The sequence below is a fragment of the Ostrea edulis genome, chromosome 5 (assembly GCF_947568905.1).
Source record: "Ostrea edulis chromosome 5, xbOstEdul1.1, whole genome shotgun sequence".
NCBI lineage: Eukaryota > Metazoa > Mollusca > Bivalvia > Ostreida > Ostreidae > Ostrea > Ostrea edulis.
The window spans coordinates 518,447-544,113 of NC_079168.1; the positions used below are offsets into that span (position 1 = coordinate 518,447).

At 34.9% G+C, this 25,667-nt stretch overlaps 11 non-coding genes across 11 annotated transcripts; all 11 read left to right on the forward strand.

The window, feature by feature from the left end:
- The first annotated feature begins 1,560 nt into the window (after window positions 1-1,560).
- Window positions 1,561-1,633, forward strand: Trnak-uuu (transfer RNA lysine (anticodon UUU)). The gene has a single exon. It is a non-coding gene; the product is annotated as a tRNA-Lys (tRNA).
- Window positions 1,634-4,769: 3,136 nt separating this feature from the next.
- Trnak-uuu (transfer RNA lysine (anticodon UUU)) lies at window positions 4,770-4,842 on the forward strand. The gene has a single exon. It is a non-coding gene; the product is annotated as a tRNA-Lys (tRNA).
- A 1,355-nt stretch (window positions 4,843-6,197) lies between these two features.
- Window positions 6,198-6,270, forward strand: Trnaa-ugc (transfer RNA alanine (anticodon UGC)). Its single transcript has one exon. It is a non-coding gene; the product is annotated as a tRNA-Ala (tRNA).
- Window positions 6,271-9,359: 3,089 nt separating this feature from the next.
- On the forward strand, window positions 9,360-9,432 carry Trnaa-ugc (transfer RNA alanine (anticodon UGC)). Its single transcript has one exon. It is a non-coding gene; the product is annotated as a tRNA-Ala (tRNA).
- Window positions 9,433-10,242: 810 nt separating this feature from the next.
- Window positions 10,243-10,315, forward strand: Trnar-ccu (transfer RNA arginine (anticodon CCU)). Its single transcript has one exon. It is a non-coding gene; the product is annotated as a tRNA-Arg (tRNA).
- A 2,069-nt stretch (window positions 10,316-12,384) lies between these two features.
- Window positions 12,385-12,457, forward strand: Trnak-uuu (transfer RNA lysine (anticodon UUU)). The gene has a single exon. It is a non-coding gene; the product is annotated as a tRNA-Lys (tRNA).
- A 3,562-nt stretch (window positions 12,458-16,019) lies between these two features.
- Window positions 16,020-16,092, forward strand: Trnak-uuu (transfer RNA lysine (anticodon UUU)). The gene has a single exon. It is a non-coding gene; the product is annotated as a tRNA-Lys (tRNA).
- A 2,868-nt stretch (window positions 16,093-18,960) lies between these two features.
- On the forward strand, window positions 18,961-19,033 carry Trnak-uuu (transfer RNA lysine (anticodon UUU)). Its single transcript has one exon. It is a non-coding gene; the product is annotated as a tRNA-Lys (tRNA).
- A 1,555-nt stretch (window positions 19,034-20,588) lies between these two features.
- Trnaa-ugc (transfer RNA alanine (anticodon UGC)) lies at window positions 20,589-20,661 on the forward strand. Its single transcript has one exon. It is a non-coding gene; the product is annotated as a tRNA-Ala (tRNA).
- A 1,820-nt stretch (window positions 20,662-22,481) lies between these two features.
- Window positions 22,482-22,554, forward strand: Trnaa-ugc (transfer RNA alanine (anticodon UGC)). Its single transcript has one exon. It is a non-coding gene; the product is annotated as a tRNA-Ala (tRNA).
- Window positions 22,555-23,356: 802 nt separating this feature from the next.
- Window positions 23,357-23,429, forward strand: Trnar-ccu (transfer RNA arginine (anticodon CCU)). Its single transcript has one exon. It is a non-coding gene; the product is annotated as a tRNA-Arg (tRNA).
- Window positions 23,430-25,667: the final 2,238 nt, after the last annotated feature.

A 25,667-nucleotide genomic window follows, 5' to 3' on the forward strand; every position in this document is an offset into this window, starting at 1 on the left:
TATGTAAAGAACTTTTTACATTAACCGATTTTAGCAATTTGTATGTACATATTAATGCAATTACTTCCGATTAACTTCTTGCTGTAATATATATATATATATATATATATATATATATATATATATATATATCTTGTATAGATATAATCTCTGACAACAGATCGGTACTAAATGCTTTTATTTTTATAAGGCCATAAACACATTGATCTTCATTATGTCTCTTTACAAATGTACCTATGATCTCGGTTGCATCTGTTCATATCAACAAATCAGCGGAAGATTAAATGGATGATTACTGTCTTCCTTGGAAGACGGTATTCAGAGTTGAAGTGTTTTACAGTCTTCGGACTTTCCACTTCCTCTCTTTTTTCATTGGTAGAAAGTGCATGAAGTGAAAATTTTCAATTATTTCATTGGTTGAAATGCTCTTCAAGGCAAGGGAGATAATTTTCTGGTGTTCTAATTTTCGTACGACTTAACAATTTTTCAAGAGTTTCAATCTTAAAAAAATCGACAAAACGAACAAAAGAAAAATGCAATTCATGAAATTGACACATTACTTTTTTAAAAGCAACTAATACAAAGCATTTCTATGGTTACTTCATTTACAGCAATGTTTTCATTTTTGCATACAAACAGAAAAACTCACGGTTTTTTGTTTTGATTGCTTGTGTTTTGGGAATTGTCTATTCGGTAGGGCTAATCCCTACAAAACAGTTTTAATGATACCTTAAGCTAAGAATTACATAAGAATATATAAGGCTTGACTTCAAAATGAGGATCACTGGTTTTTTAAAGCATGCAAAAGAATAATCCATCCACCTGTTATTACAATTTAGGTAAACGAGTCTAATTTATGCATTTTCAGGGACTTCCAGAAGTATAGTTAATTATGTGTGATTGTTTCATATTTTTTCTTACATATCATAGAGTGACGTTTTTTTCATAATTTAAATCAGAGACTCAATGATATTTATGTCTGTGAAGTAACGTTGAATCACAAGAATTTTTATCCAATTTAACTTAGAATATATCATCAAATTCACTCTTGATTGCTGATATGTATTTTATGATATAATTTTTGGCAAAACTATTACAATATTCTCAGGTCTTTATCCTGGTTAATTTCTAAAGCAGTTGTACTGTACAATATGCAAGAATAATTTTTATGCAAATTTGAGCAATTTAAATCTTTTTAGTTTGTTTTGTTTCATAACTTTGTTAAAAAATAAATATTTTGATATACACATTGAAAATCTCAGTTTCATTTGATATAGACTTTAATCAGTGCTAATACAGGGAACAGTGATTTTGATTTCCAGTACATATACCCTTCATAAATACAAACTTTTACAATGGGAGTCAGGACACAGCTTTGTAGGCATGATGTCTGTGAGATTATTTATTTTAGCTCAATTCAATAATGGAGACAAGGGACATAATTCAACTTCGCTCTATAGAGTTGCTGCTGAAGACGGCAAGCTTTTCTAAAAAAAAGCTTTACTTGTTATCTACAGGTATCGATATTTGCAATCTGACCACCATCAAAACTAACAGGTAGCCCGCGTAGCTCAGTCGGTAGAGCATCAGACTTTTAATCTGAGGGTCTTGGGTTCGAGTCCCAACGTGGGCGTTTATTTTTAACCGGTCCGTCGTCATGTACACATAAACGTTCCCGCCTGGAACATACCCATAAAATTTTATTTCCCTCTTTAGGTAGCTCACTACACTGTTAAAGCTTATACTCGCTATGACACTACGTCACAAGATGGCGATTTAAATGTTTTGTGAAATTATTTGCATCGATCGAATTGTTTTTCTATCATCGTAGCTCAGTGGTTAAAGCATTGGGCTGGTGAATCGCAGATCTCGAGTTCAAATCCACCAGAGTCTTTTGTTTTCCAAATTTGCATATTTTCTGCCTTTTTGGCATATACATAATGTATACTTATTATATATCATCAAATCTTTTATGATTAAACCAATTCGTACTGATTTGAAAAGAACTATTTCAGGGTGTAGTGAAGCCACCTTAAAAGTTTTGCTTTATTTACCACAATTGATTCTCAGCGCAGTTAAGACTTCCCAAGAAAAATTACAGTGTTGAATAAATGTACCTCAGTGCACTTTGCAGCAAATGACGTCTAAAGAAAAAGTGCATTACAACGTACAGTTTCTTATAGTGTTATAGTGCTTATAATATTGGATAATGTGGAAACTGTCATCATATTTTGTCGTTATTTTCTGCCGTTATCAATATTATCAAGTGATAAGCTGTATACTTGAAATTTTGTTTTGTCAAATAATCATATATATAATTATTGCGACCAGCTGTAGTAAGTATAAGAGTGCAACGATATAAAGTGTATGGTGGTGTTTGTAGTTTATATATTTATATTCCTATTACATGTGTACATTGATATATCAGAAATGTGTTGGGATCAACTTCTGACTCAAAAAGGAAACACCTTCCGCATTTGATAATTTCTTGCAGACTCTCGCATTAGATGCATTTTAAACTTCCTTCCTTTTACCGGAGAACTTGCTCCCAAGATGTTTCAGTGAATGTAAAGTAAGCTTTGTTATATTATGCATAGTGTCGGCCTGCATATCGCTGATATCGTTGCACTTTTGCGATTGCTACGATCATTTTGTTGTTTCTAAAGAAGATGGGTGAACTTGGCGAACAATAAGCCTATTCATGATTGCGAATCGGGAGTTTAAAATCCGCATTGATGGTACCCGTATTTACAAAAGATACATTACCGTACTAAAACGCTGTCCAAAATATATAAAAACCCAGATATATAGATCATACTTGAAAGAAGGATATTTAATCAAAATCATCACAGGAATTAGTTTCACAGGATGCATCATGTATATCAGACATTAAGCGGCTTTTAACACACACATAATTACACCGATGCCTGTCGTACCTAAGGTACCAAATGACACTACATATATGCTCGCAACATCCAACAGTAGGTGCTCCGCATTTCCATATGAACTGATGTGAATGAGAAACCTCACATGTTTTGTGGTGTAAATCAAATTTGGAATAGCTATTACTGTATGGTGCAGTATTAATGCTAAATGATTTGGACTCCGTTTTTATCCAACAAATGTTTTTGAACATTTACAACCTACTCGTTCTAGTATACCGAATATAATAAAGGCATCAGTTCTCGCCGTTTTTAATTACAGAACACACATTTGCTGTTAGATTTCCCAGCAATTACAAATGGGACAGAAACAGATACTTTATTTGCTTGTAATTTTTGAAATGTGGCTTTTAGACAGTCTACACTGGTTGCACATTTGGCTTTTGTCATGATCTCTTCAAGTAACTTCTTAAGCATCTCTTTAACGTTCCTTTAAGTTGTCGTCTACATAAACAACATCCAGGAGGCCCAATGCTTCACTAGGTGTCGGTATAAACGTCTATTAGTTCTTGAATACTTTTTCATGAATATTATCCATTTTTATGTATGTATTTTACCTTATTTCTGTATTGGACGACTTAATTCAATTGAGTGGTGCGTGAACCCATCTCTTGGGTTTAAACAGTCTACGGTATAGTTTCTTACAATGAAACTGGAGTTAATGCATACGGTTTTTTGCTGCTTGTTCTAGAACCTGTCCAACCGAACTCACGAGAGAAAATTCCTTTTCAAACTTTATGTCAAACTTCATATGTATACGTAAATAGTCTATTTAATTTCCAGATTTTAAATTGAGGCAGGCTACTGACAATCAAGTTGATGTAACAGAGGTTTCAACAGTATTGTTTAAAGTCAGCATTTAGCAAATTCTATGGTCGTTATAATGATCTAGTTTGCCATTACAACCTGTTATTCGGTCAAATGCTGTCTGACGTGTTTTATACCAATCATTTGGCTGTTCTTGGAACATTGATTCTGATTACGGATTTCTATGTTTACCTGATCAAGAAATAGGACTATCCCACCTCTCATATATCAAGGGGTCCGTGTTTGACCATCTCTCTATTTTGTATTACGTAGAGGAGTTATGAGATTGATCTCTGTTCGTTATGTTCACCTTTTCATCATCGTCGCAGGCCACGGCTGAAAGAGAAGTGTACGTTTCAGCCGTGGCGTGCGACGATGCCTTTTCATTGGCATCAATCCTAATTCTCAATAAAAATATATTCATTTAGAAAACCAAATGATATAAATTAATATTGCCTAGATTGATGTCTTGAAAAATATTTCAAGCTTAGAAAATATCTTCCGATAGACCGTTACTAAATGTTACTTTTTTAAGGTAGTACTCTACATCGTCATAATGGCTGACTTCCTTTAGAAAAATGGATGACAAAATCGATATCAGTAATATTTGACTTTTCCTTTTCTATTTATTTACCTAGCCGAGTAGCTCAGTGGGTTAGAATACCGACTGCTGAACTGTAGATCGCAGGTTCGAGTCCAGCAGGGGTTTTAAATTTTTTTCAGATTACCTTCTACTAAAACTGTATTTTTTGACAAAATGAAGCAAATTTGCAAATTCTCAACTTCAAAATATTGTTGTACATATCCACCACTTTTCATCTACATCAAATTTCTCTGGTGTAGCATACCTCCTTAAGGAGACTATGAACAAATTTATTTTTATTACTTCCTCTTCACAAAAATACCTACATGTATATCTGCGATCGTTTTTTTTCCAATGTATATCAACACTTCAGCAGAAGATTAAATACATAGATGTATTAATATTTGCAATCCGGACACAGATTATGTACAACAGCAGCCCGCGTAGCTCAGTCGGTAGAGCATCAGACTTTTAATCTGAGGGTCTTGGGTTCGAGTCCCAACGTGGGCGTTCTTTTTCAACCGTCTCAACATTTTTGAAAGAAAGGTGAAGATCTCATGAATCCCATAAGCAATACAAAATAGATAGTTGGGCAAACACGGATCCCTGGACAGTGTGCCAAGAACGGTCTAACAATCGGTATGAAACACGTCAGACAGCATTTGACCCAATGATAGTTTGTTTTAGCAAAGTATAGCATTATAACGAACAGAAAATTTGCGAAATCCTGACTTTAAACGAGATCGTTGAAACCCCTGTAACTTGTTTGTCAGTAGCTTGTCTCGACTTCAACACTCCATATGCAGGTGATAATGGAATATTGCTACATAAATATGGGAAGTTGACGATGGGGAAGCTGAAATCATCCCGTTTGTCATAAAGTTGAGTTGTTAGTTTGCCGTCGATATCTAATTCCAATAGAATATCTAAATACGAAGCAGAAGTGGACGACTCTGCGGCGTCTTTCAGTTCGAGCCCGCAGGGATATGTTCAATCGACATATGAATGAAAGATATCGTTAATAGCTAAAACGTCGTCGATATATCTAAATGCCGAACCGAAGGCCACAGCAAGAAATTTTTTCTTCTCACGTAGAAGTTTCTGAATAAATTCTGCTTCATATGAATATTAAAACAGGTTAGCTAACAAAGGAAAACGATTCGTGCCCATGTGAATTCCGAGAGACCACCGGAAGACCCGATCAGCAAAGACCACGAAGACACTGCCAACGAGAAACTCTAGCATAGATTTTATTTCAACTTAAGAATACTTGTGCGTGGAATCAGAATGGTGTTTAACAAAGTAATGTTTTGGATGACTGATGACACTAGATATGAATATTTCCGTTTTCCATCTATGACGTCAAAAAGTCTAGTCTTTAATTTATCGTGAGGAATCTCGTGTTGAAAAGTTATAGGTTTTGATGTTGTTGATTAGAGAAAAGTTTTGCGATTTCAATTGAACTCAAAGTTCTTTAGAATGTTCTAGAATCCACATTTGATAAACACCACTTCTGGCATATGTATTCGCACAGTAAGTTTCAAGTTTCTCCTTCACAGCTGTTCATATTTTCGCGAGGAGCAAAGAGCTTGGTAGAGCACTTAATGGATCTGGTGATGTATCTTTGTAAAGGTTGAAAACACTATTCAAAACACTTCAGCAAAGGGTATCTTGTGAAATGTATAGTCAGGTTGTACTAAAGAAGAATAAAATGTTGTGATGTTTGGAAATAAGCTGGAGTTTCTTCACAACTTTCAAGGCAGCAATTTTTACATGGTGACATATTGCGGAGAAATATTTTAGAACATAGAAGTTCGAAGTGTTGACAGTTTTGATAAATCTTGTATAGCGTTATAAGATAAAAAGGGGGACTAGCTCAAATGGTAGAGCGCTCGCTTTGCATGTGAGAGGTACCGGGATCAATACCCGGGTTCTCCAATATTTTTTCTAACTTCAGTGTTTCACTATAATATCTATTTTCAATTTCTTCTCATATGCTTCTTCTTTAGCAATGACCATCTTGTAGTTACCATCGCAACGAACCAGAAACTTTAAGATATAAGGTAAAAAAAGAAAAAAAAAGGTGTTTTGCTGAGAATATTGTAGCTAACTAGAGTCCTATTTTCATCGTCATTTGGTGTATGCAAGGTGAAGACAACGAACAGTGATCAATCTCATAACTCCTATAAGCAATACAAAATAGATAGTTGGGCAAACACGGACCCCTGGACACATTAGAGGTGGGATCAGGTGCCTAGGAGGAGTAAGCATCCCCTGTTGACCGGTCACACCCGCCGTGAGCCCTATATCCTGATCAGGTAAATGGAGTTATCCGCAGTGAGAATCAGTGTGCCTTAACGATCGGTATGAAACACGTCAGGCAGCATTTGACCCAATGCGAGGTTGTACTGATGAAGTAGATCGTTATAACGACTATAGGATTTGCGAAATGCTGACTTCAATCGAGACTGTCGAAAACCCTGTACCATCAATTTGTTTGTCGGTAGCTTACCTCGATTTAAAAACTGACTATACGTAGAACAAGCTCTTGCATATCGAATCAGTTGAGATATATAAACACCAGATGCAGGTGATAATGGAATATTGATACACAAATATGGGACGTTGACGATGGAGAAGCTGAAATCATCCTGTTTGTCATACAGTTGAGTTGTCAGTTTGCCGTTAATTTCCGAATGCGGAATTTTAATATTCCTCTTATGCTTTTAACCCATTTTGACAATGTATCAAGTTCTTTTTCATATTTAGCCCATCGTCTGGCATAATCTTCGACAGAATTCATAATAGAGATGAAGTACTGTCGCCAATTAAAAGACCGAGGTTCTCTGTATTTAGGATCTTTTTAGAATAAGTGATTTGAGGTCTTGATTTTCAACTATATCAACATCACCAGTAATGACATGTCCAGCTGGACTATAGTTACTACAGTAAGTAAGACCTGTTTTTAATTTGCATTAAACAAACGGTGGTTTTAATATCAATATAGTAAGTATATGATATGACAAATATACTACATTATAGAATTCTGGTCCTTCTCTATAGCCATCAGTTTGGAGAGTTCCAATTTTTACAGATTTTGACCGGGCATGTTTGAAAATTCTATTTATTGATATTTAATTCTCAACATAATGTACGTTCGAGCAATTTTTGAATTAATCATAATGGGTAAAAATAGTTCAAGCGATTACAGAGTGTCTCTAGACCGGAGAGCTCTTAAAACAAATACCCAGTAAACAGTAACAATTTGATCAAATTGATTCAGGTTGTAATGTCGCAATTTTTACATGGTCACATTTTGTACAAAAATACTTGAAAACAGAGAAGCTCGATTTGTTTCTACATGTAGTAAGTATCGTTTTAGTTTTAACAGGTTTGATAAATAGAGCTATAAGAAAGTGAAGGGGGACTAGCTCAAATGGTAGAGTGCTCGCTTTGCGTGTGAGAGGTACCGGGATCAATATCCGGGTTCTCCAATAATCGTATGTTTCGAACGTCTATCTTTTAATGTAATATCTATTTTGAATTTGCTCTAATGTGGTCATAAATGTAAGGTTAACATATAAGATGAAAAAAGGTGTTTTGCTGACAATTTTGTAACAAACGATGTATGCTATAAATAAATCTTTTGTATCTAATAAAACATGCAAAAGGGACTCAGTTGAGGTATAGGAGTTATGAGATTGATCACTGTTCATTATCTTACCTTTCATTTTTTAACTCCTTATGCAGGTGATAATGGAATATTACTACATAAATATCAGAAGTAGACGATGGAGAAGCTGAAATCATCCGGTTTGTCATAAAATTGAGTTGTTAGCTTGCCGTTAATATCTACTTCCAAAAAAGAAATATAAGTATGAAGCAGAAGTGGACGACTCTGTGACGTCTTTCATTTTGAGCCCGCAGGGATATATCGAATCGACATATGAATGAAAGATATTATCGTTAATAGATAAAACGTCGTCGATATAAATGCTGAACCGAAGGCCACAGAAAGAGATTTCTTCTTTTCATGTAGAGGTTTCTGAATAAATTCTGCTTCATATGAATATAAAAACAGGTTACTAACAAAGAAGCACGATTCGTGCCAATGGGAATTCCGACAGACCGCCGGAAGACCCGATCACTAAAGACCACGAAGACACCGCAAACGAGGAAATCTAGCATAGATTTTATTTCAACTTCAGAATACTTGTGCGTGGAATCAGAGTGGTGTTTAACAAAGTATTTTTTTTATGACTGATCACTAGATATGAATATTTCCGTTTTCCATTTTGGTTGAAGAAACAACTGTCTTTGATGTCAAAACGTTAATTTATCGCGAGGAATAGTCGTGAGGAATAGTCGTGTAAAGTGTTGAAAAGTTATAGGTTTTGATGTTGTTGATCAGAGAAACGTTTTGGGATTTCAATTGAACTCAAAGTTCTTTAGAATGTTCTAGAATCCACATTTGATTTACACCACTTCTGGCATATGTATTCGCACAGTAAGTTTCAAGTTTCTCCTTCACAGCTGTTAATATTCATTAATGTTCATTTCTTGAATAATTTACATTAAACAAACGGTGGTTTTAATATCAATATAGTAAGTACATGATATGACAAATATACTACATAATAGAATCCTGGTCCTTCTCTATAGCCATCAGTTTGGAGAGTTCCAATTTTTACAGATTTTGACAAATTTCGGACATGTTTGAAAGTTTCCTTTCTGTAAAGTATTTATTGATATTTAATTACCAACATGATGCACGTTAGAGCAATTTTTTAATCATTGGGTAAAAAGAGTTCAAGTGACTACAGAGTGTCCCTACACGGGAAAGCTCTGAAAACAAATACCCAGTGAAACAATTTGATCAAATTGACGCACACAGTAATTCAGTTTGTAATGTTGCAATTTTTACATGATCACATATTATGCAAATATTTTTGAGAACAGAGAAGTTCGAAGTATCCTTTAAGTATTGACAGTTTTGATAAATCTTGTATAGCGCTGTTAGGTAACAAGGGGGACTAGCTCAAATGGTAGAGCGCTCGCTTTGCATGTGAGAGGTACCGGGATCAATACCCGGGTTCTCCAATATTTTTTCTAACTTCAATGTTTCACTATAATATCTATTTTCAATTTCCTCTCATATGCTCCTTCCACTTGTAGTTACCATTGCTCAAAATGTTAAGATCTATTGTAGCAAACTAAAGTCCTATTTTCTTCGTCATTTGGTGTATGCTATAAATAAATCTTTTTGATGTAATAAACATGCAAAGGAGATTCATGTAAACATTCTCTTTTTTCAAGCAAAGTATATCTATAAAGGGATTTTTCCTAGTACTAATGCGTAATTGTTTTTTTAAATCTACATCTAAAACCTTCAAGAAGCAAGTCAATTGATACTGAATTGAAGAATTTTCAAAAATAAAGAGATCATAAGTACTTAACTAATACTAAACCTTAACATCAGGTGCAATATTCACATGCCACTGACAAACAAGTTGATGTTACAGGGGGTTTCAACTGTTTCGTTTAGTCAGCATTTTGGAAATGGTAAGTCCGGTTTAACGATCTACATATAGTTTCCAAGTTCAAACTGCTATTGGTTGAAATGCTGTCTGATGTGTTTCATACCAATTTTTGACCGTTCTTGATGCACTGAATCTGACTATGGATTACTCTGTTTACCTGATCAAGATATAGGGCTCACGGCGGGTGTGGTCGTTCGATAGATGATGCTTACTCCTCCTAGTCACCTGATCCCACCTCTGTTATGTCCAGGGATTCGTGTTTGCCAACCTCTCTTTTGACATTCCTTTTTAAAGGTATGAGATTTACAAAGACATTTAACCTTGTCAATCGTCTCCGATCGAATAGTGTATATATATATATATATATATAGCCTCCGTGGCCCAATGGATAAGGCATCGGCCTCCTAAGCCGGGGATTGCGGGTTCGAGTCCCGCCGGAGGTTGAAATTTTTTTGTTTTTGCTTTACTGATCTCTACGATTTTGATCAACAATTTAAAGTTTCTTTTTCATTAGGGATTTCCACCTTTCTGTGGTAAGTACTATTGATATTTTTCTGTTTATCAATGTCTCTATCTATAATAGCTCTAAAATTTCATTGTTATTTCGGATTTCAAATATTTCGGTTGAGCATCACTGAAGAGACATTATTTGTCGAAATGCGCATCTGGTGCATCAAAATTGGTACCGTATAAGTTTTTACATTATGACCCCTGGGTCGAGGCCTCTGCTGGTGGACTGTTAGTCCTCGAGGGTCTCTACAGCCCAGTAGCTAAGTACTTCGTAACTAGCTTGAAAATACGGATGTATATTTAATTGTTGTTATAAAATTTAGAAATTCATTTCAAAATTAAGGATTATCTCCCTCACGCATAGCTCTTATTCTTAGACGAATTTGACTCCACTTTTTTGGCACACTGTTTTTCCCTATAATAGCTCTAAAACTTCATTGTTATTTCGGATTTCAAACATTTCGGTTGAGCACCACTGACCCACTGTTTGACCCACTCTTAATAATTATTGTATTTCTTATAGTGTATGTTCATATGATATTCATATCAATAAATCAGTGGATTGATTGAATATTGTTTAACGTCCCTCTCGAGAATCTTTCACTCATATGGAAACGTCACCTAGATTATATATATGTGACAATTACCAAACACTGCCTGCAGATTTAAAGTAATAGACTAATAGTATTTTATATTTGTTTAAGATGTGTATTTCAAATTATATGTGTTTGATTTTTATGCTTCTGAATCTGTATTTTAAATCTGGCAAACATATACCAGGTACACTTTAAACTGTTACTCTAAATCATAACAAACTGGATTTCAAAATCATTGATTAAAACAAAGCTGCTCACCACGCTTAGGATCTTCGATCATATCCAGAAGATCTGGTGGCATACTGCACTCCTTGGTGATTCCATTCCTAGTGAATTTCACAAGCACTCTGTAATGTCACAGCAGGTGTGGCACGATAAAGATCCCTCGCTTCTCATTCCATCTTTTGATGTCTTGAAAAGTATTTCAAGCTTTATTAAGATAAATTCAAGGCAGTTTGACGTTTCAATATTACATATTGAGAAATCTCTTACGATAGACCTGTACTAAATGTTACTTTTACTTTTAAAGAGATCATAAACACGTTAATCTTTATTATTATCTCCTCACAAATATACCTATCTCTCTTTTCGATTTTCTTATCAGTACAATGTACATATTAACACAGCAACAGAAGATTAACTTCATGTACATGTATTAACATTTGAAATCTGGACACCGATAAAGGGTGAAGATAACGAACAGTGATCAAACTCATAACTCCTATATGGAATACAAAATAGATAGTTGGGCAAACACGGACCCCTGGACACACCAGCGGTGGGATCAGGTGCCTAGGAGGATTAAGAGCACCCTGTCGATCGGTCACACCCGCCATGATGCCTATATCTTGATCAGTTAAACGGAGTTACCCGTAGTCAAAATCAGTGTGCCAAGAACGGCCTAACAATCTATACGAAACACCTCAGAAAGCATTTGACCCATTGATAGGTTGTATTGACGAACTAGATCGTTATAACGACCATAGAATTTGCGAAATGCTGACTTCAATCGAGATTGTTGAACCCCCTGTACCATCAACTTGTTTGACAGTAGCTTGCCTCGATTTAAAAATTGATTATACGCAGAACAAGCTCTTCCATATCGAATCAGTTGAGAGATATAAACACCATTTACAGGTTATAATGGAATATTGCTACATAAATATGGGAAGTTGACGATGGAGAACCTGAAATCATCCCGTTTGTCATACAGTTGAGTTGTGAGTTTGCCGTTAATATATCGAATCGAGATATGAAAGTTATTATTGTTAATAGACAAAACGTCGTCGATATATCTAAATGTCGAATTGAAGACCACAGCAAGAGATTTTTTCTTCTCAAGTTTTTGAATAAATTCTGCTTCATATGAATATAGAAACAGGTACCATGTATTTCATTGAAAAGTAGCCCGCGTAGCTCAGTCGGTAGAGCATCAGACTTTTAATCTGAGGGTCTTGGGTTCGAGTCCCAACGTGGGCGTATATTTTTAACAGATCACCAAAACATTGCGTATGTCCCCGTATGGAATGTATCTACATAATTTTATCCCCATCTTGAAAGTGCCAGCTTCCTTTGCCACAAATTGAAGTTCACTGTAAACTGTGTAGTAATTCTGCCACTCGTCTCAACATATTAATTTTTATTGCAAAAGACATACATTTTATAGCATTATAACAAAATCTAACATGGATAATAATTACGAAGCTAAAAAATAAACGGCCAATTCTTACAAAGACATCTAGCAGATGTAAATACAATAGTATAATGATAGTAAAAAGGAGAATGACGATAAAAATTACATATTATAGACTGCTCTTAGTTCAAGGGGTTTACCATTAAATTTTCCTAAGTTAAAACATTCTTTAACATTGTTCACACTTGATAGTTGTATAAATTGGAACATTTTCACTAATTTAGGTCTAATCTGACAATATACAGGACAGACTAACAAAAAGTGGTAATCTTCCTCAAATTCAGTGATACAAGATTTACAAAACTTTTTTCACGTGTACATTTTTATGTCTGCCAGTTTCTATGGATAAATTATGTGAGAATAACCTTATTTTGGAGATACCCTTTTTGTACAATTTAGGAATAGATTTTTCCAGGTAATATTGCAAGCTAAAAATAATCAACCAAATGTTTGTAAATAGAGCATTTTGATTCATACTGTATGTTGCTATGTAAATGTTGAATAATATGATCCTTCAATCTTTGTTGTATTATTGGCAAACAAACATTGCTCTTTAAGTTATTTTGATCATGCCACATATCACTAAGTCCCAAACAATCAAGTTGTTCCTTGATAAAAGAAGCCCAGTTACGACTTACATGCTTTGTATTTTCACAGATATTGTATAAACATTCATATGCAGCATTAAGTATAAATTTTCAGACTGTAATAGTTTAAACCAAAACTTGAACATTCTCAAAATACGAACATGATACAATGGTAAACGCCCTGTTTCAAAATATACCATGGTTGCATTAGTGTTTTTACGAACACCAAGTACAAATCTTAAAAAATCCAGGTGAACCGTTTCAATGTCAGGTGCTTTATGCAAGGTGAAGATAACGAACAGTGATCAATCTCATAACTCCTACAAGTAATACAAAATAGATAGTTGGGCAAACACGGACCCCTGGACACACCAGAGGTGGGATCAGGTGCCTAGAAGGAGTAAGCATCCCTTATGTAATCCCCACACTTCACATCCTTAATTCAAAATACTACAGACATAAGTATCGAAAAGGGAGAATAAGGTACAATGATTTAATTGCAATTGTTTTACAGTTGATTTAAGGGCAAATAATGCTTTGCGACCTTGTGATGCTAACTGTTTCTGCGTTACCCAAATTTACCATTAAAATTAAATAAAACGCCCAAGTAAACAAATTAATCTAATATTTCTATACTTTCACCTTTATACACCCATTTCTCATCTGTGCGAATCGTCCCACCATTTCTAAATACAAAAATTTTAGTTTTTGCTACATTAACAACTAAACCCCATTCATCTGTATAACTTTGCAGGGTATTTAACATATTTTGTAATTCAATAACCGATTTTGCAAGCAATACCATGTCATCAGCATACATCAAAATATAAAGATTTGATAACTGTAATGCAGTCGCATGATTACCTTTTTTGATAAATTCAATTTCAAGGTTATTCACATACAATACAAAAAATAGGGGAGACAACACTTCTGCTGGGTCGAGGCCTCTGCTGGTGGACTGTTAGTCCCCGAGGATCTCTACAGCCCAGTAGCTAAGTACTTCGTTACTAGCTTGAAAATACGGATATATATTTAATTGCTGTTATAAAATTTAGAAATTCATTTCAAAATTAAGGATTATCTCCCTCATGCATAGCTCTTATCCTTGGACGAATTTGGCTCCACTTTTTTGGCACGCTGTTTTTGGCTATATTTAGCTCTAAAACTTCATAGTTATTTCGGATTTCAAACATTTCGGTTGAGCATCACTGAAGAGACATTATTTGTCGAAATGCGCATCTGGTGTATCAAAATTGGTACCGTATAAGTTTTACATTGTAATAGACCAATGTGATTTTCAAAAAATTGTGAAATATGACCAGAGGATTTTACACAAGCTCTAATCCTATCATACATGGAGCGAACAATGGTAAGCAGCTTTCCTTGTTTACCGTAGTGTTTTAATTTTCTATACAATTTCCCCTATTAACCGAATCAAATGCCTTCTTATAATGCAGGAAGCAACAATATAATCGTTTTTTGGATTGGAGTGATTGCGTTATAAGACAATGAAGCGCAAAAATTTTCTCCGTAGTACCCAACTTTCGTTGAAAACCAAATTGTGCATTTGAAATAATATCATACGAGGCTGCCCATGGGACGAGTCTTCTGTTTAGTATGGAAGTAAACAATTTGCAGAAACAACTAACAAGACTTATTCCTCTGTAATTATTTGGATCAGAAGGGTCACCTTTTTTGAAAACAGGCACAATAACAGTGTCAGACCATGTTCGAGTAAATCACCCTCCTTTCGTAAATACTGACGCTTGATTTAGGCAATTTTTGTAAATTAATAAATCCCGACGTATTTGATATTGCTGTCAGCAAAACAAGATATGTGTTTTATTTATTGTAAGAAATGTAGACAGTCAAGACGTCTCAAATGTTAGAAGTTGTGATATTTGCAAATGAGACGGAGTATCTTCGTATTTTTCAAGACAGCATTTTCTAGCAAAAATCACAATGTTTCATAAAATATACACATTTTTCGCGTGGATAAAATAATGTACTTATTCACGAAACATAACTTTCGATTATCTATGACCCAATGATAGGTTGTATTGACGAACTAGATCGTTATAACGACCATAGAATTTGCGAAATGCTGACTTCAATCGAGATTGTTAAATCCCCTGTACCATCAACTTGTTTATCAGTAGCCCGCCTCAATTTGAAAACTGATTATACGCAGAACAAGCTCTTGCATATCGAATCAGTTGAGAGATAAACACCATATGCTGGTGATAATGGAATATTGCTACTTAAATGTGGGAAGCTGACGATGAAGAAGCTGAAAAAATCCCGTTTGTCATACAATTGAGTTGTTGGTATGCCGTTAATATCTAATTTCAATAAGATATCTAAGTAAGAAGCAGAGGTATGTAAAGAACTTTTTACATTAACCGATTTTAGCAATTTGTATTTACATGTACATATTAATGCAATTACTTCCGATTAACTTCTTGCTGTAATATTTCATGTGTGTATTCACGTAGATCAACTATATATATATATATATATATATATATATATATATATATATATATATCTTCTATAGATATAATCTCTGACAACAGATCGGTACGAAATGCTTTTATTTCTATAAGGCCATAAACACATTGATCTTTATTATGTCTCTTTACAAATGTACTTATGATCTCTGTTTCATCTGTTCATTTCAACAAATCAGCGGAAGATTAAATGGATGATTATATACAGGTATCGATATTTGCAATCTGACCACCATCAAAACTAACAGGTAGCCCGCGTAGCTCAGTCGGTAGAGCATCAGACTTTTAATCTGAGGGTCTTGGGTTCGAGTCCCAACGTGGGCGTTCATTTTTAACCGGTCCGTCGTCATGTACACATAAACGTTCTCGCCTGAAACATAACCATAAAATTTTATTTCCCTCTTTTGGTAGCTCACTACACTGTTAAAGTTTATACTCGCTATGACACTACGTCACAAGATGGCGATTTAAATGTTTTGTGAAATTATTTGCATCGATCGAATTGTTTTTCTATCATCGTAGCTCAGTGGTTAAAGCATTGGGCTGGTGAATCGCAGATCTCGAGTTCAAATCCACCAGAGTCTTTTGTTTTCCAAATTTGCATATTTTCTGTCTTTTTGGCATATACATAATGTATACTTATTATATATCATCAAATCTTTTATGATTAAACCAATTCGTACTGATTTGAAAAAACTATTTCAGGGTGTAGTGAATCCACCTTAAAAGTTTTGCTTTATTTACCACAATTGATTCTCAGCGCAGTTAAGACTTCCCAAGAAAAATTACAGTGTTGAATAAATGTACCTCAGTGCACTTTGCAGCAAATGACGTCTAAAGAAAAAGTACATTACAACGTACAGTTTCTTATAGTGTTATAGTGCTTATAATATTGGATAATGTGGAAACTGTCATCATATTTTGTCGTTATTTTCTGCCGTTATCAATATTATCAAGTGATAAGCTGTATACTTGAAATTTTGTTTTGTCAAATAATCATATATATAATTATTGCGACCAGCTGTAGTAAGTATAAGAGTGAAACGATATAAAGTGTATGGTGGTGTTTGTAGTTTATATATTTATATTCCTATTACATGTGTACATTGATATATAAGAAATGTGTTGGGATCAACTTCTGACTCAAAAAGGAAACACCTTTCCGCATTTGATAATTTCTTGCAGACTCTCGCATTAGATGCATTTTAAACTTCCTTCCTTTTACCGGAGAACTTGCTCCCAAGATTTTTCAGTGAATGTAAAGTAAGCTTTGTTATATTATGCATAGTGTCGGCCTGCATATCGCTGATATCGTTGCACTTTTGCGATTGCTACGATCATTTTGTTGTTTCTAAAGAAGATGGGTGAACTTGGCGAACAATAAGCCTATTCATGATTGGGCACCGGTCACGAATCGGGAGTTTAAAATCCGGATTGATGGTACCCGTATTTAGAAAAGATACATTACCGTACTAAAACGCTGTCCAAAATATTTAAAATATATAAAAACCCAAATATATAGATAATACTTGAAAGAAGGATATTTAATCAAAATCATCACAGGAATTAGTTTCACAGGCTGCAGCATGTATATCAGACATTAAGCGGCTTTTAACACACACATAATTACACCGGTGCCTGTCGTACCTAAGGTACCAAATGACACTGCATATATGCTCGCAACATCCAACAGTACGTGCTCCGTATTTCCATATGAACTGATGTGAATGAGAAACCTCACATGTTTCGTGGTGTAAATCAAATTTGGAATAGCTTTTATTGTATGGTGCAGTATTAATGCTAAATGATTTGGACTCCGTTTTTATCCAACAAATGTTTTTGAACATTTACAACCTACTCGTTCTAGTATACCGAATATAATAAAGGCATCAGTTCTCGCCGTTTTTAATTACAGAACGCACATTTGCTGTTAGATTTCCCAGCAATTACAAATGGGACAGAAACAGGTACTTTATTTGCTTGTAATTTTTGAAATGTGGCTTTTAGACAGTCTGCACTGGTTGTACATTTGGCTTTTGTCATGATCTCTTTAACTAACTTCTTAAGCATCTCTTTAACTTTCCTTTAAGTTGTTGTTTACATAAACAACATCCATACTTCACAGGAGGCCCAATACTTGTACATTTATTCACTAGGTGTCGGCATAAACGTCTATTAATTCTCGGATACTTTTTCATGAATATTATCCATGTTTATATATGTATTTTACCTTATTTCTGTATTGGACGACTTAATTCAATTGAGTGGTGTGTGAACCCACCTCTTAGGTTTAAACAGTCTACGGTATAGTTTCTTACAATGAAACTGGAGTTAATGCATCCGGTTTTTTGCTGCTTGTTCTAGAACCTGTCCAACCGAACTCACGAGAGAAAATTCCTTTTCAGACTTTATGTCAAACTTCATATATATACATGTATACGTAAATAGTCTATTTAATTTCCAGATTTTAAATTGAGGTAGGCTACTGACAATCAAGTTGATGTAACAGAGGTTTCAACAGTATTGTTTAAAGTCAGCATTTAGCAAATTCTATGGTCGTTATAATGATCTAGTTTGCCATTACAACCTGTTATTCGGTCAAATGCTGTCTGACGTGTTTTATACCAATCATTTGGCTGTTCTTGGAACATTGATTCTGACTACGGATTTCTATGTTTACCTGATCAAGAAATAGGACTATCCCACCTCTCATATATCAAGGGGTCCGTGTTTGACCATCTCTCTATTTTGTATTGCTTAGAGGAGTTATGAGATTGATCTCTGTTCGTTATGTTCACCTTTTCATCATCGTCGCAGGCCACGGCTGAAAGAGAAGTGTACGTTTCAGCCGTGGCGTGCGACGATGCCTTTTCATTGGCATCAATCCTAATTCTCAATAAAAATATATTCATTTAGAAAACCAAATGATATAAATTAATATTGCCTAGATTGATGTCTTGAAAAATATTTCAAGCTTAGAAAATATCTTCCGATACTATAGACCGTTACTAAATGTTACTTTTTTAAGGAGACTATGAACAAATTTATTTTTATTACTTCCTCTTCACAAAAATACCTACATGTTTATCTGCAATCGGTTTATTTTTCAATGTATATCAACACATCAGCAGAAGATTAAATACATAGATGTATTAATATTTGCAATCTGGACACAGATTATGTACAACAGCAGCCCGCGTAGCTCAGTCGGTAGAACATCAGACTTTTAATCTGAGGGTCTTGGGTTCGAGTCCCAACGTGGGCGTTCTTTTTCAACCGGTATGTCCACAGGTACACTTATGTTACCGCCTGCAATTTATCCACATTATTCCATTTCCATCTTAAAAGTTTCAGTTATATAATTATTTGCCACAAACTGAGATACTCTCTAGGCGGAATGTGTATTACAGATGTAATTGTGCCAATCGTCTCAACATTTTTGAAAGAAAAGTGAAGATCTCATGAATCCCATAAGCAATACAAAATAGATAGTTGGGAAAACACGGATCCCTGGACAGTGTGCCAAGAACGGTCTAACAATCGGTATGAAACACGTCAGACAGCATTTGACGCAATGATAGCTTGTTTTAGCAAAGTATAGCATTATAACGAACAGAAAATTTGCGAAATCCTGACTTTAAACGAAATCGTTGAAACCCCTGTAACTTGTTTGTCAGTAGCTTGTCTCGACTTCAAAACTGATCCTACGCAGAACAAGTTCTTGCGTATCGAATCAGTTGAGAGATATAAACACCATATATAGGTGATAATGGAATATTGCTACATAAATATGGGAAGTTGACGATGGGGAAGCTGAAATCATCCAGTTTGTCATAAAGTTGAGTTGTTAGTTTGCCGTTGATATTTAATTCCAATATAATATCTAAATACGAAGCAGAAGTGGACGACTCTGCCGCGTCTTTCATTTCGAACCCGCAGGGATATTTTCAATCGACATATGAATGAAAGATATCGTTAATAGCTAAAACGTCGTCGATATATCTAAATGCCGAACCGAAGACCACAGCAAGAGATTTTTTCTTCTCACGTACAAGTTTCTGAATAAATTCTGCTTCATATGAATATTAAAACAGGTTAGCTAACAAAGGAAGACGATTCGTGCCCATGGGAATTCCGACAGACCACCGGAAGACCCGATCAGCAAAGACCACGAAGACACTGCCAACGAGAAACTCTAGCATATTTTTTATTTCAACTTAAGAATACTTGTGCGTGGAATCAGAATGGTGTTTAACAAAGTAATGTTTTGGATGACTGATCACTAGATATGAATATTTCCGTTTTCCATCTATGTCGTCAAAAAGTCTAGTCTTTAATTTATCGTGAGGAATCTCGTGTTGAAAAGTTATAGGTTTTGATGTTGTTGATCAGAGAAACGTTTTGCGATTTCAATTGAACTCAGAGTTCTTTAGAATGTTCTAGAATCCACATTTGATTTACACCACTTCTGGCATATGTATTCGCACAGTAAGTTTCAAGTTTCTCCTTCACAGCTGTTAATATTTTCGCGAGGAGCAAAGAGCTTGGTAGAGCACTTAATGGATCTGGTGATGTATCTTTGTAAAGGTTGAAAACACTATTCAAAACACTTCAGCAAAGGGTACCTTGTGAAATGTATAGTCAGGCTGTACTAAAGAAGAATAAAATGTTGTGATGTTTGGAAATAAGTTGGAGTTTCTTCGCAACTTTCAAGGCAGCAATTTTTACATGGTGACATATTGCGGAGAAATATTTTAGAACAGAGAAGTTCGAAGTGTTGACAGTTTTGATAAATCTTGTATAGCGTTATAAGATAAAAAGGGGGACTAGCTCAAATGGTAGAGCGCTCGCTTTGCATGTGAGAGGTACCGGGATCAATACCCGGGTTCTCCAATATTTTTTCTAACTTCAATGTTTCACTATAATATCTATTTTCAATTTCTTCTCATATTGACGCACACTGTAATTCAGGTTGTAATGTCGCAATTTTTACATGGTCATATTTTGTACAAAATACTTGAAAACAGAGAAGCTCGATTTGTTTCTACATGTAGTAAGTATCGTTTTAGTTTTAACAGGTTTGATAAATAGAGCTTTAAGAAATTGAAGGGGGACTAGCTCAAATGGTAGAGTGCTCGCTTTGCATGTGAGAGGTACCGGGATCAATACCCGGGTTCTCCAATAATAGTATTTTTTGAACGTCTATGTTTTAATGTAATATCTATTTTGAATTTGCTCTAATGTGGTCACAAATGTAAGGTTAACATATAAGATGAAAAAAGTTGTTTTGATGACAATTTTGTAACAAACGATGTATGCTATAAATAAATCTTTTGTATCTAATAAAACATGCAAAAGGGACTGAGTTGAGATATAGGAGTTATGAGATTGATCACTGTTCATTATCTTACCTTTCATATATAAACTCCTTATGCAGGTGATAATGGAATATTACTATATAAATATCGGAAGTAGACGATGGAGAAGCTGAAATCATCCGGTTTGTCATAAAATTGAGTTGTTAGTTTGCCGTTAATATCTACTTCCAAAAAAGAAATATAAGTATGAAGCAGAAGTGGACGACTCTGTGACGTCTTTCATTTTGAGCCCGCAGGGATATATCGAATCGACATATGAATGAAAGATATTATCGTTAATAGATAAAACGTCGTCGATATAAATGCTGAACCGAAGGCCACAGAAAGAGATTTCTTCTTTTCATGTAGAGGTTTCTGAATAAATTCTGCTTCATATGAATATTAAAACAGGTTACTAACAAAGAAGCACGATTCGTGCCAATGGGAATTCCGACAGACCGCCGGAAGACCCGATCACTAAAGACCACGAAGACACCGCAAACGAGGAAATCTAGCATAGATTTTATTTCAACTTCAGAATACTTGTGCGTGGAATCAGAATGGTGTTTAACAAAGTATTTTTTTTATGACTGATCACTAGATATGAATATTTCCGTTTTCCATTTTGGTTGAAGAAACAACTGTCTTTGATGTCAAAACGTTAATTTATCGCGAGGAATAGTCGTGAGGAATAGTCGTGTAAAGTGTTGAAAAGTTATAGGTTTTGATGTTGTTGATCAGAGAAAAGTTTTGGGATTTCAATTTAACTCAGAGTTCTTTAGAATGTTCTAGATTCCACATTTGATTTACACCACTGTTGGCATATGTATTCGCACAGTAAGTTTCAAGTTTCTCCTTTACAGCTGTTAATATTCATTAATGTTCATTTCTTGAATAATTTACATTAAACAAACGGTGGTTTTAATATCAATATAGTAAGTACATGATATGACAAATATACTACATAATAGAATCCTGGTCCTGCTCTATAGCCATAAGTTTGGAGAGTTCCAATTTTTACAGATTTTGACAAATTTCGGGCATGTTTGAAAGTTTCCTTTCTGTAAAGTATTTATTGATATTTAATTACCAACATGATGCACGTACGAGCAATTTTTTAATCATTGGGTAAAAAGAGTTCAAGTGACTACAGAGTGTCCCTACACGGGAAAGCTCTGAAAACAAATACCCAGTGAAACAATTTGATCAAATTGACGCACACAGTAATTCAGTTTGTAATGTTGCAATTTTTACATGATCACATATTATGCAAATATTTTTGAGAACAGAGAAGTTCGAAGTATCCTTAAGTATTGACAGTTTTGATAAATCTTGTATAGCGCTGTTAGGTAACAAGGGGGACTAGCTCAAATGGTAGAGCGCTCGCTTTGCATGTGAGAGGTACCGGGATCAATACCCGGGTTCTCCAATATTTTTTCTAACTTCAATGTTTCACTATAATATCTATTTTCAATTTCCTCTCATATGCTCCTTCCACTTGTAGTTACCATTGCTCAAAATGTTAAGATCTATTGTAGCAAACTAAAGTCCTATTTTCTTCGTCATTTGGTGTATGCTATAAATAAATCTTTTTGATGTAATAAACATGCAAAGGAGATTCATGTAAACATTCTCTTTTTTCAAGCAAAGTATATCTATAAAGGGATTTTTCCTAGTACTAATGCGTAATTGTTTTTTTAAATCTACATCTAAAACCTTCAAGAAGCAAGTCAATTGATACTGAATTGAAGAATTTTCAAAAATAAAGAGATCATAAGTACTTAACTAATACTAAACCTTAACATCAGGTGCAATATTCACATGCCACTGACAAACAAGTTGATGTTACAGGGGGTTTCAACTGTTTCGTTTAGTCAGCATTTTGGAAATGGTAAGTCCGGTTTAACGATCTACATGTAGTTTCCAAGTTCAAACTGCTATTGGTTGAAATGCTGTCTGATGTGTTTCATACCAATTTTTGACCGTTCTTGATGCACTGAATCTGACTATGGATTACTCTGTTTACCTGATCAAGATATAGGGCTCACGGCGGGTGTGGCCGTTCGATAGATGATGCTTACTCCTCCTAGCCACCTGATCCCACCTCTGGTATGTCCAGGGATTCGTGTTTGCCAACCTCTCTATTGACATTCCTTTTTAAAGGTATGACATTTACAAAGACATTTAACCTTGTCAATCGTCTCCGATCGAATAGTGTATATATATATATAGCCTCCGTGGCCCAATGGATAAGGCATCGGCCTCCTAAGCCGGGGATTGCGGGTTCGAGTCCCGCCGGAGGTTGAAATTTTTTTGTTTTTGCTTTACTGATCTCTACGATTTTCATCAACAATTTAAAGTTTCTTTTTCATTAGGGATTTCCACCTTTCTGTGGTAAGTACTATTGATATTTTTCTGTTTATCAATGTCTCTATCTATAATAGCTCTAAAACGTCATTGTTATTTCGGATTTCAAACATTTCGGTTGAGCATCACTGAAGAGACATTATTTGTCGGGACTTCCGGTCTACTTGTTGTAGTGAGCACGAGGAAATTTTGTGTGTCGGAAAATTTACCTTTTTGCGTCTACTGTGAGTAGTATATTTGCCGACTGCTGTTCTGCAGAAGGCTTTATGTATATATGTTTCAATTTTCTGTGTAAAATAGTTAGACTTTGAGAACATTGTAAATAATTGTGCATAAACGTGAGATGGCAGCCACGTCGGGTGGCAGCCATCTTGGCGGATCAAACAATTTATTCAAAGACAGAAAGTACTGTCGTGAGAACACTGTGGTTGTAAATGTTAGAGACAATTCTCTCATCAAACCCGAGGGAATAATACAATTCGTCAATGAGAACTGTGGTTTGGGGTCTCTTTATGCATGTGTGCCTAAATCAGGTAATTTGTATGAACTTACTCTTGATGGAAAAGCACCAACACAATATTTGCTGGAAGGAATAAGACTTGGCAATGATTTGTTTGAATGTCGTGAAGTTGTACAGACTTCACTGATTGTTAGTTTTTTACACCTTCCTGCTTACATAGATGATGGAGAGATTGAACAAACTTTAACATCAATGGGTGTTGAATTGCTGTCACCTATTAACAGACGATTTTATCCTGGAACTACAATTGCTGACGGAACAAGGTACGTTAGGGTGAAACTACCTCCTCATATGCCCTCTTTTCCATACACTGTGAAATTTCAAAAGGAGTATCATAGGTGTATTCATAACGGTCAAATGAAAGTGTGTTCGCTGTGTTACGCGAGTGATCATTTATTTAGAGCATGTCCAAAATTTGTGTGCTTCAAGTGTAAGCAGCAAGGTCACTACGCGAGGGCCTGTAAAAATCACTTGTGTGAGCAGTGTGGTGAATGGACATTTAAATGCCAGTGTTGCATGAGTGATCACAGTTCTGAAGAAAACAATGAATTGGAAGTGTTTGAGGTGGAGAAAGAGGACGTGTTAGAGGGTAACACAAATATGGAAACAGAAGAGGCGAACGAAGGGGTGCAACATGAGAACGAAAATATAGACGAATCACTTATTTGTGCGGAAACAAAACAAAAGAAACATACTGAGACGACAGAAAATCAAATTATTGTGAATAAAAACGATAAAGTGAATATGTCTACTAATAAAAATGCCCCTAAGGATGGTGAAAACGAAATTCAAGAACGGGAATTGAATGAAGCCTCTCAAGATTGTGAAAACATGATTCAAGAGCGGAGTGAGAGTGACTCTAATGTAGGAACAGATTCGGAAAATGAAATCATCATCGTAGAGGGGAAAGGCAAAAGAAAAAAGAAATTGAAGAAGAAGAGAAACGCAAAAAAGAATAAATGAAATGGAAAGAATGGACAAACTCTTATTCTTAATTACAATCATGGTGATAGTAACTTCGTGGAACTGTAATGGATTGTGTAATGTAAATAAGATGAAAATGATATTTAGTTTATTGGATGAAAGGAAGTATGATATCATTGGTTTACAAGAAACTCATTGGCGAGATGACTTCATTGAAAAATATAAACATTTATGGAAAGGAAGTATTATGTACAATAACTCTGAGACGTCGTCAAAGGGTGTAGCTTTTTTGATTAGAAATGAATTAAAAGATAATATTCAATATGTAAAAGGGTGCGATGGTAGATTTCTACATATAAAATACAAAGAAAATGATGAAAATTTTGATATTATAAACATATATGCACCTAACGTTGCAAAAGAAAGGGCCAATTTTTTTCAAGATATGTCTAGTATCATTCCATATTCAGTGAATCTTATAATACTAGGTGATTTTAATAACACACTTGCAGAGATTGATAGATGTGGTAAGACACGTCATGTATATGACCAGGGTTACAAAGCCCTGTTCAATATGATGAATCAACATGGTGTAGCAGATTTATGGAGAAGTAGAAATAGAGGAGAAAAAGTTTTTTCAAGAAAAATGTTAGTAGGAAACATGTTAGTTCAAAGTAGAATAGATTATATTCTAGTTTCACACGTTATAAGAACATATGTTAGAAATATAT